The following is an 11,157-nucleotide window of genomic DNA, read 5'->3' as shown; positions in this document are numbered from 1 at the left end:
AAACAACCAAAAAAAATACACACATAAGTAATCGCATAAACACATAAATATCCATAAATATTTACAAATTTTATATGTAAATGTCAGTCTCAAATATTCCATTCAATACAAAATGCTACTTGATAAATAACACCAAACACTGAAACACATACAAGCTTACGTAGCACAAACCACATATTGCCACTTTAATTGCACAAACCCCATTTAACCTATTTATCCTTTAAATCTATTAACCCAATTAAAAAGCAGACTCTCTTATTACACCAGTCGAACAAACACTTTCTAATAATATTTAAGAAACACGCAGCCTATGGTCATACTAACACACATTTCATCAAGACAATCAAAGCGTGGCAAACAACCCGTATTAAACAGAGCTACGCATCCATTTTGCTGCACACTATCAAGTAAACAAACACCATTTCTAAACGGCTCAGCAGCAGCAACTCCGTAGCACAGATTTTAAGTTTAGCTTCTTACCGGCTGCCTCTCCAATCTGTGTAGACGTTCAAACCAACGTGCTACGTTAGTATTAATTTTAACAGGATCCTCGTCCGTGTCTCAACAACTTCTGCTCTTACTTGGGTCTGATATCACACCTGCGCTTCAGGGATACGTCGGGTGCGTGACATCATGAGCTCTTGAGCACACCAGGCAGCAATTAAGCAGGTTGTCTCCGTTTTGGTGCTTGACGCTACTGTCGTCAGTGAATTTTACACACCTGTATTGAATCTCTTTATTGCAAGTTCTATCAATATTTATTTAAAATGTACTTATCTCAACTGTAATTTGACTTGACATTTGGCATCCTCCTTGGAAATAATTGAGAGGTACACCGTGGACCAACTATTCCACCGATCCAAGGTGTATCCCGCAAAAAAAGTTGCATCGGGACAGGAATGCTCCCCGTTCCTTTGCTTTCCAGTTGAAAAAATTTTATCAATGGCATTTAGAGACCAGCTGACGAGATCCATAATTTCCTTAGCTTCTGTTTCCGAGCTTTCGGTTGCTATGAAGAAAATGCACAAAGACTCAGATGAGAACAAAGCAAATAGCAGGAGAGACGGAGGGGGGGTGGGGGGGGGGGGGGGGGGCAGGGCAAAGCAGATAAGGAGCTCTGGAGAGAGAACTGAAAAACACGACCGACCTCGAATAGAGTTGGAACAGAAAGATATCAATCAATCAGAATTGTGGGTATTAATGAATCATATTTTTAAGAATGTGGTGGTTGTCATGTTTCTGAATAATAATGCATAATGGTTGTAATGGTTCTGATCCGATCATGAATCATTTACAGTCTCTCAGATGCTAAGGTACTCTTTCACATGCCTTAGCTGCTCTGAGATGCTGCTGTACTGTCATGCTTATTGCATTTTTCCCACATCGTTCTGTAAATAAACTGGTGTGTTTTTCCACTATTTAACTTGAATATTTTATCATTTTTACCTGAATGTGTTCAATAATTGTGCACCATGGTATTTATTTTTCCTTTTATTTTTGGTCTTTCTGATAAAGTTCACTTTCTGTTGCTTTGGCACTAACTCTAGATTAGATTACATTTATTTATTTAAAAGGGGACAGTGAAATTTAATAAAACATGACAATTCATGAGTAAAAAACAGAATCTATCAAAGTCTATTTTTCATCTGCAGTCCCCTGGCGATTATGTTAAAAAAGCAATAAAATACAGGAATATAAGTACAACACCAACACACAGTAAAGAGGTGACATTGAACTTGACAGATCTTGACACAAAGATAAAAGAGGGCAAATCATTAATATAAAGACTAAAATGGGTCTAACATTTATCCCTGAGGAACTCCTGATGCCAGTGTGAGTGCCTCAGATTTCTTGTTATTAACTGAAACACACTGAGAACAATTGTTAAAATAGAATTCAATACATCTTGTTTGGTTCTTCGAAACTCATCCGGGACTTGCTGTCATAGCAACATGTGCGCAAACTTAAACCTGCTCGCGAGCAGGCTTATTTCATGTAAACAGGATTTGATCGCGGCTGTATAAACGGAGGAGATAGGGAAGTCTGTGCAGCCAGTGTATTTGGACCACCTTGTGGCAGAGGACGGGACAGAATTGTGGAACGCAATTTTTTAATGTTTAATAGAAGACAAAAGAAATAATGCTTAGTTTATGTCGTTTTATTTTAAAAATATATTTATAAAGAAAAGCCAGCAAGTCATCTTTTGCCTGCAATAAGAGATAGTTATGTAAAGTCAGTAATACTACTGTCAAATGGTGTATTAGAACTTACTCTGAAGGTCCTTTTGAAGCAACTCGATCTCTAGTGCAATTTTTCTCTTTTTCAAGTTGTGGAGTTCAATTTCTCCTCTTAATTTGTGTTTTTTTTTTCAGGTCAAAATACAAAATTTTTTTGTTGAAGAAGCCGTTTATATAGGGTACAGATGGCACCCTGTGTCATTTTGTGAAAGAAAAAGAAAGGGTGAAACATGCCTCATGCAACAAGAGTAAAAATAATTTTTACACTTGTTGCAAAGTTTTTTTTTCCAGCCTTCTTATTGGTGGCTGTTAAAAACAGACAAACACATCATTTAACAGTGGCTTTTAAAAAAGAGGAAGAAGTTGCTTTTTAAAATACAGTATAATAACTAAATGCTACCATTTTGTAGAATATTCTTGTACTTTACTTTTTTCCCCATGTTCTAGTGGGTCCCGTGAAGGCTCTGACATAAAAGAACAAAGTAAATATGAAATTATTAAAATGCAAAAATCATACTGTAGAAAGTGATAGAAACATCTAACATGGACAGTATTTACGCATTAATTTGTCTGCTACTTATTGCCAGCCCTCTCTCCTGGCTTTAGCAGACTTTAAAGTGTTTCCTGTTGTTTTAATTAATGACTCAAATTCGGCATGACCTTCCATTAAAGCTCGTGTTCTGCTTGGGAGAAAAACTTTGGGCGTTCTTTGGCCATGCTGAACAGCCAATAGCAGCGCTGCTGATCAATGTTTCTACTATCGACACATTTACCCCTTTAAACAAACGCATGAACGCGCAGTTATCTCAGATAACTCAATCCAGCCATACTAATTGTAAACAACAGGTGTGATGAAGAACCCAATTAGCCGGATCATGATTAGCCGGATGAAATCATCTTGGATGTGTCATTTGATCTCGGATGTTTTAAGCAACGTACGAAGAACGGACCCCTGGACAGCAGAAAAAGCCTGGCTGCTCCACTAATATCTGTTCCACAAGTTTTCAACTGCCTAGTTGAGCTGTTTGCCAGTTTATCAATTTCCTCAACACCAGAGACCCAGCAGATTCCTAATCATCTACACAGAGGACATCAGGACATGGATCGACTAAAGAATTCATCACCAGGCTGTCAACAAAACCCTGCATCAGGACCAGAATCAACTCATCTCACTGTGCAGTAAGGTCAGTGAGGAAGTGGGCAGAGGAACAACAGATGCTCTGAAGTCTGATCTCAGCTTCAGCAGAGAACAACCTTCAGCTGGGAGACAGCAGGAGAAGACAGGACTGAGGGGCCTGTGGGCCATAAGAAGCTTTGTGTTCTGCCCAAAGTTATTCAGCCTCTGTAATAAAACGCTGCAGGTTATATGCAACAGTGATTAACGTTCTGCTCTGGTCCTGCTAATCAGACTAGTTTCAGTCAGATTGTCAGTTTTAGGGACAAACGGTGGAGAAAGATCTGCTGCTCATCAAAGTTAGATTTAGAGTTCATTAGTATCAGCAAACTAAGGAGAGTTAGCTTAGTTAAATAAATTCTGTTGTTGTTGTTTGATTATTATTTTGCTTCTGCTGTTATTTTACCCTGATAAGCATTGCTAATTATAGAAAAAATATTAAATTCTAAAGAATTTGTTGACATTCAGTCATTAGAGTCATTTTCATCATTGAGTTCTTTGATGGTGGTAAAATAGTTCTGGTCTTGGTTCTGGAAGTATTAGGAGGTTTTTAAAGGTTGCCTTGGCCCAGTTTAAACATCATCCTGGTGACTTTTTCTTTCCTCGTCACTAAAATCTTTCTAGCTCAGATACAGATTGTAAAACAGAGGAACAGCAGCTGTTAACGGTTGTGGGTTGAAAACCTGATCCCAGCAAGGCTAATTAGGGGCTAAATGGCAACAGGAAGAAGGGTGGGACGCTCTGAAGGATGTAGCTGTTAGCAGCTAGATGAATCTTCTTCAGCACCAGCTTGAATAGATTACCTCAGAACTCTGGACCGGATAAAACCCGACAGACTGAGGAACCTCAGACCCGTTAGATGGAGAGCTGGATAGAGTTAACCTCTTATAGTTAGGGACTTAGAGGGGAGGGGCTTAACTCTGTGACAACAGAACCAAACATCAGAACCATGTTGGACAGACTGACGGTCCACTGGTACACAAAGTCCAACATGGAGACGGCTGAACAGAACCGATGGAAAAGTAGTTGTTGTACATGTACAGACCATAAATATGGAGTCCAGCTGGGTTTGATGCTGCCGGGCAGACGGACCTCTGGGAGCCTCTGAGTTCTGCTGGTCCACTCTGTGGAGGAACCAGAACAATCATGAAGGAAGGAAATGTTCATCCCTTCAGCACATGTTGGAATAAAACATTTCAGACTGACTCAGTTTCCACAGTTCCAGCAGTTAGATACAGCTCACCTCTCTGAGGACGGAGGTCCAGAAGATTTGAAGTCAAGAGGAGAACCCTTTGACCAGTCGCTTTTAAAGGACACACAGCTGGGTTCTGGTTTCTCTTGATGTGTTCGTGTGAGTTTCTCAGGAATCCTGTCAGAAGAAGAAAACTTATTATAACCCATTTTGAGACTTAACTAGTTGATTGACCCAGGTCCAAAAAGTTACAGAACCGCTCCATGTGGGCCACCATCTGCAGCGAGGTCAGGTTCTATAGGAGTTGGGTAACAAGTGAGGACGGGGAGGTGTGTGTTATAATTCCTGGGATCACAATCTGGATCTAGGGACGAGGAGGTTCATCTCACTGCTGGGTCAGGAACCAGAGCTGGTGAATGAGGTTAACTGGTACCAGTGAGAAGTGTTTGGACTCAGCTCCATGGACAGCTTGGGTTCTGGAAACAAACTCCTGCAGAGGGGCTGGACTTTCTCCTGCTCTAGGGTTACCCAGAGAGGATTCTGGTGGCTGTGGGGAAACTCTTCAGTTTGCCTTCAAGAAGTTCTGTCAACCTGATGGGTCCCAAAGGGACAGAACGGTCCATCCCTGGCTGTGTCTGGTTCAGGGACTGCAGACCTGGACTTAGGATTTTATCAGGTGGTGGGAGGAGCGCTCCAAGGATCTCCTCACTCTGGTCACCATGTCTTCCATGGAGGAAGCAGAGTCTGAGTTCTTGGAGGAAGGTGAGTCCATCACTTTCTCTGAGGTTGGTGAAGGAGATCAAAAGTGCCGTGTTGTCATGGCAACAGGAGTGAAGGAAATTTATCCTGAGATGCTGAAGGCTCTGGACCCTGTGGGGCTGTCCTGGTCGGCACGCCTCCTTTCTTTATGTCCAGTTTAGATATTTTTATACAAAATGTTAAATAAGATTTAATTCATTATTATGTTTTTAAGACTATAAGTGACGCTTTTTTTATAGTTTGGCCGATCCTGCGACTTATATTCAGGTGTGACTTATATATCAAATTTAAATGGTAATTCATATTGACCAAAAAGAACCAAAGACTAAACATTACCGTCTATAGCTGCTAGAGGGTGCTCTAGGCTTGTGAAAACTATTCTGCTTCTGTACCACTTAAAAATAAGTGCAACATTAACCCATAGATAACAAAGACTGAACAAATGTTTGTATGTTGTTTTGCTGTTTCAGTATTTATTCACACAGCAGAGTGTTGCGTGGTGCAGCTCGACGGACCCAGACTATGACAGAACCTGGTATTGCGCTGTCTCTGAAGCTAATAACAGTTAGCGCTAGCTCACAGGTCTGCTGTCCGAACATTTTACAACTTCGCTTTACTCTGAAACTCTGAAACATCTGAGCACGTAGCAACGTTATGCTCACAGTCTAATTTAGGCTTAATTAAGACTACTTTCAGCTTTCAGCATTACAGTCTGTTACTCTGAAATGCGCTGGATAAAACCTTCAGGTTGGAGCTGCTAATTCATCCTCCCAGGTATGTTCCATGTTATTCAGACAGTTGTGGATGCAGCTGTGTAATTTAAAAAATTGCCTTACCAGATTAAATGTCAATTTTACGGAAGCGTATTGCTGCCACTGGACAAAATATTTTTTTTGTTGCTTATCTTGTATAAACATGATAATTATCTTGTATAAACGTGATCTTATCTTGTATAAACATGATAATTATCTTGTATAAACGTGATAATTATCTTGTAAAAACGTGATAATTATCTTGTAAAAGCGTGATAATTATCTTGTATAAACGTGATGATTATCTTGTATAAACGTGATAAATATCTTGTATAAACGTGAAAATTATCTTGTAAAAACGTGATAACTTATCCAGATGGTGGCGCTAGTATGCTTTTAGTCTGACTCATTTAAGACGAAGAAGAAGCATGTGCGTCATCTACTCGAGAACTAAAATGGCAAATTTATGGAAATGGATCAAGTTTTACTTTATGCTCGCTGGTATCACCTTATTTTCAACGGAAATACGGAGACAGTGAGTGGCGGATTTCCGTGCGAGACGTCCGATACGTCACTTCCTGTTACTGGCGAGTCAGCTGGACAGCGACTCGCGCAGTTAATTCGTACCAAATTACTCGTCTTTATGATTTCATGGAAGGCCGGGATCGTTTGTCCGGTTAGAGGCTGTCATGATAACGGGTGTAAACGAAAGGTTTATGTGGAGCAGGAGTGTTTTAATCATCGACCGCGTTCAAGAGCTGTAGATACCAGGCGCCCTACTTTCTTCACCCCCAGCCGAAGAATGAGATATCCCTCCGCCTGTGGCTAAAAGTTGTAAATTTGAAGAAACCACCGAAACAATGGTATGTTTGTTCTTTTAATTTTGTGGACAAAAGACCGATAGGAGACCACACGATGCCAGAAAAGTGGCCGGGCTACGAAGTTCCATTAAAATCTCTGTGGAGACGTCAAGAGGGCAGCAAACAGGTAAGCTTGGGAAGTGTACAGTGTTTACGTTTGTGTCACTCTTGATAAAACATATGCTTTCACATTAAGACAGCCGTGTTTTAGCTTTGTTCTGTCTGTCAATTATTATCTGAATATTTTTCATCTCTGCTCGAGGTTTTTGGGGTTCCGTTTGTAAAGTTATACAATGAGAGATTTACAGTAAAATATTTAGTCATATGTCATATGACATAAAAGGCAGGGTTCATTATTCATATTTCTGTTATTCATAAATCTATAAATAAGTCACAGTTCCCAGTTTAATATTTAAATAACAAGCTTAATATTTAGCTCCAAAATAAACGTCTAGTTTGTAAGCTATACATTTAATTTGGAGTTCAATATTTCATTTGAAAACTAAATGCTTGGTTTGCATCTTAATATATAGTTTACAATTTAAACATTTAGCTGTGTAATTAAATATTTAGTTTGAAACGGTGACATTTATAAAATGTATAAAACCCATTTTTTCCTCTTATAGAACCCAAACTATTGCTGTTATATCTTGACTGTGTAACCTTACCAATGGTATCCCAGCATAGACTGTTTGTAAAAACTAGAAGGAATGTGTGATATGAATATTTGAATGAGTATGAGTTATGATGCAGGTGGTGCTCTATTAGCTTGGTGTTAACATAGTTTTAAGTAGTCTTGATATGTTTTATGCTGTTTGCTAAACTGATTGTGGTCTTGTGCGGTCTTGTTTTTGACAGATGACTGCTGCTGTGATGCAGAGGCTGACTGGACCGCTCCATAATCAGAGTCACCTATGCAGAAAGATGCTGATACTACAGGCACCGAAGGATCACACCTAGGAGAAGAGAAGAACAGTGCATGTGTACTCCTCTGGCATACCAGAGGAGTGTCTCTGACACATGGAAGAACACATAATGTATTTGCCGGCCACTCATATTTCAGATATATTACCTGTCCAGGTGTACCCTGCCTCTCGCCATTGACTGCTGGAGATAGGCACCAGCACCCCTCGACATCCAAACAAGGATAAGGGTGTAGGAAAATGGATGGTAATAAATTAGTACAAAAAGTATGAATGATGTTTTTATTTTTCTAATCAACAGATTGTGCAGCTTTTTAAGATAAAAGTCTGATCTTTTGTTCATTGATGCTGTTTAAGGTCATTCAAGTTTGGGTAATGTTCTGTCAAAACACCACCTCTTCCTGTCTGTGGATGTGAGCACACCATTCTATAACAGTCTAATCTTGAATGGCAAGTTGTATAAGTACATCAGGAAGATAAGTAGAAAAATATGGACGGTTTATAGTTGTCACTACAAACTATCCATATTTTATATAAATATGATGACACCAAGTACTGTAATATAACTAAAAAAATAACTGTTCCTTTAACTTTGTTAAAAGGTGCAGTTTGCCGTGGCCAAAGGTCTGACTGGATTGTCCTGAACAGATGAGCTGTGCCGTCCCCAAAAGGCTGAATGATGGATGTTTCCTGCACCACAAGAATTAAACGGCCTACAAATATGCCATAAGTGAAATGTACTACATTTAATGTAAACAAATTGCATTAATTAAATAAATGAAATACTCTTATCTTTTTGTCAGTTTATGTACATAAGATACACTTTAGTTCTTTACATATGCTTAGGACAACATCCACTTGATCTAAATATGAATGAATGCAAATTACATTAGCAAGTGAAATAGATTGGAAACTTTAATAATACACATTTAGTTGGACACAATTTATGTATATGTAAACATTTAAATGGTCTAAAACTAAGGATATACAATACTTGAAAAGTTTTGAAAAATTAAAAGTAATTCCAAAATGTAAAACCTCAAGGTGCTACACAAAGAAATATTTAAAAGCAGAAATCCAAAACACATTCTAGTGTATTATAATTGCACTGATTTACAGTAGAATATAACTAATCAGGATCTTTTTGACATGTAAACTTCTCCGCTCAATCAGCATCCTCGTGGATGATCTCCTGCATGTTCTAAGGGGCTGCACGGACGAAAGATTTTGTCCATTTTATTTACCAAGTTGAGAGTTACAGTCTGGGAGATTATTGTCAAAACTCTGAGCCTCCTGATAACTCTTTCCACATGTATGTGGACATTTGCAATCCTTGTGGCAGTTACATCCTCATTAGACATCTTCCCTCCTTTTATGAGTGGATGCTGGTAGAACAAGGTTAAATCTCCTCTCAAACAGCAGATCTCAGATGGTAAAGCCTCTGTCTGCCGTCACTTCATCACCAGGACAAAGGCACTCGAGAAGTCAGTGTTTTCCCTGCCATATACACTGTTCTTCTCTTCTCCTAGGTGTGATCCTTCGGTGCCTGTAGTATCAGCATCTTTCTGCAAAGGTGACTCTGATTATGAGCGGTCCAGTCAGCCTCTGCATCACAGCAGCAGTCATCTTTTAAAAACAAGACCACAATCAGTTTAGCAAACAGCATAAAACATATCAAGACTACTTAAAACTATGTTAACACCAAGCTAATAGAGCACCACCTGCATCATAACTCATACTCATTCAAATATTCATATCACACATTCCTTCTAGTTTTTACAAACAGTCTATGCTGGGATACCATTGGTAAGGTTACACAGTCAAGATATAACAGCAATAGTTTGGGTTCTATAAGAGGAAAAAATGGGTTTTATACATTTTATAAATGTCACCGTTTCAAACTAAATATTTAATTACACAGCTAAATGTTTAAATTGTAAACTATATATTAAGATGCAAACCAAGCATTTAGTTTTCAAATGAAACATTGAACTCCAAATTAAATGTATAGCTTACAAACTAGACGTTTATTTTGGAGCTAAATATTAAGCTTGTTATTTAAATATTAAACTGGGAACTGTGACTTATTTATAGATTTATGAATAACAGAAATATGAATAATGAACCCTGCCTTTTATGTCATATGACAGGCTAAATATTTTACTGTAAATCTCTCATTGTATAACTTTACAAACGGAACCCCAAAAACCTCGAGCAGAGATGAAAAATATTCAGATAATAATTGACAGACAGAACAAAGCTAAAACACGGCTGTCTTAATGTGAAAGCATATGTTTTATCAAGAGTGACACAAACGTAAACACTGTACACTTCCCAAGCTTACCTGTTTGCTGCCCTCTTGACGTCTCCACAGAGATTTTAATGGAACTTCGTAGCCCGGCCACTTTTCTGGCATCGTGTGGTCTCCTATCGGTCTTTTGTCCACAAAATTAAAAGAACAAACATACCATTGTTTCGGTGGTTTCTTCAAATTTACAACTTTTAGCCACAGGCGGAGGGATATCTCATTCTTCGGCTGGGGGTGAAGAAAGTAGGGCGCCTGGTATCTACAGCTCTTGAACGCGGTCGATGATTAAAACACTCCTGCTCCACATAAACCTTTCGTTTACACCCGTTATCATGACAGCCTCTAACCGGACAAACGATCCCGGCCTTCCATGAAATCATAAAGACGAGTAATTTGATACGAATTAATTGCGCGAGTCGCTGTCCAGCTGACTCGCCAGTAACAGGAAGTGACGTATCGGACGTCTCGCACGGAAATCCGCCACTCACTGTCTCCGTATTTCCGTTGAAAATAAGGTGATACCAGCGAGCATAAAGTAAAACTTGATCCATTTCCATAAATTTGCCATTTTAGTTCTCGAGTAGATGACGCACATGCTTCTTCTTCGTCTTAAATGAGTCAGACTAAAAGCATACTAGCGCCACCATCTGGATAAGTTATCACGTTTTTACAAGATAATTTTCACGTTTATACAAGATAATTATCACGTTTATACAAGATATTTATCACGTTTATACAAGATAATTATCACGTTTTTACAAGATAATTATCACGTTTATACAAGATAATTATCATGTTTATACAAGATAAGATCACGTTTATACAAGATAATTATCATGTTTATACAAGATAAGCAACAAAAAAAAAATTTTGTCCAGTGGCAGCAATACGCTTCCGTACAATTTTTAGTCTTGGATTGTGTGAAAAAAATGTCTAAATAAATGCTTATAGT

The 11,157-nt window shown here is 38.7% G+C and overlaps 2 long non-coding RNA genes across 2 annotated transcripts; one reads left to right on the top strand and one right to left on the bottom strand.

The window, feature by feature from the left end:
• The first annotated feature begins 6,449 nt into the window (after positions 1 to 6,449).
• Positions 6,450 to 8,347, top strand: LOC118564098. The gene is made up of 3 exons (XR_004931625.1): positions 6,450 to 7,101; positions 7,833 to 8,164; positions 8,255 to 8,347. It is a non-coding gene; the product is annotated as an uncharacterized LOC118564098 (long non-coding RNA).
• A 447-nt stretch (positions 8,348 to 8,794) lies between these two features.
• Positions 8,795 to 10,920, bottom strand: LOC118564108. The gene is made up of 2 exons (XR_004931636.1): positions 10,242 to 10,920; positions 8,795 to 9,523 (listed from the first exon to the last, which is right to left on the bottom strand). It is a non-coding gene; the product is annotated as an uncharacterized LOC118564108 (long non-coding RNA).
• Positions 10,921 to 11,157: the final 237 nt, after the last annotated feature.

The sequence above is a fragment of the Fundulus heteroclitus genome, chromosome 9, assembly GCF_011125445.2.
Source record: "Fundulus heteroclitus isolate FHET01 chromosome 9, MU-UCD_Fhet_4.1, whole genome shotgun sequence".
Taxonomy (NCBI): Eukaryota; Metazoa; Chordata; class Actinopteri; order Cyprinodontiformes; family Fundulidae; genus Fundulus; species Fundulus heteroclitus.
The sequence above is the reverse complement of the archived record's forward strand: the minus strand, read 5'-3'. Positions and strand labels throughout refer to the sequence as shown.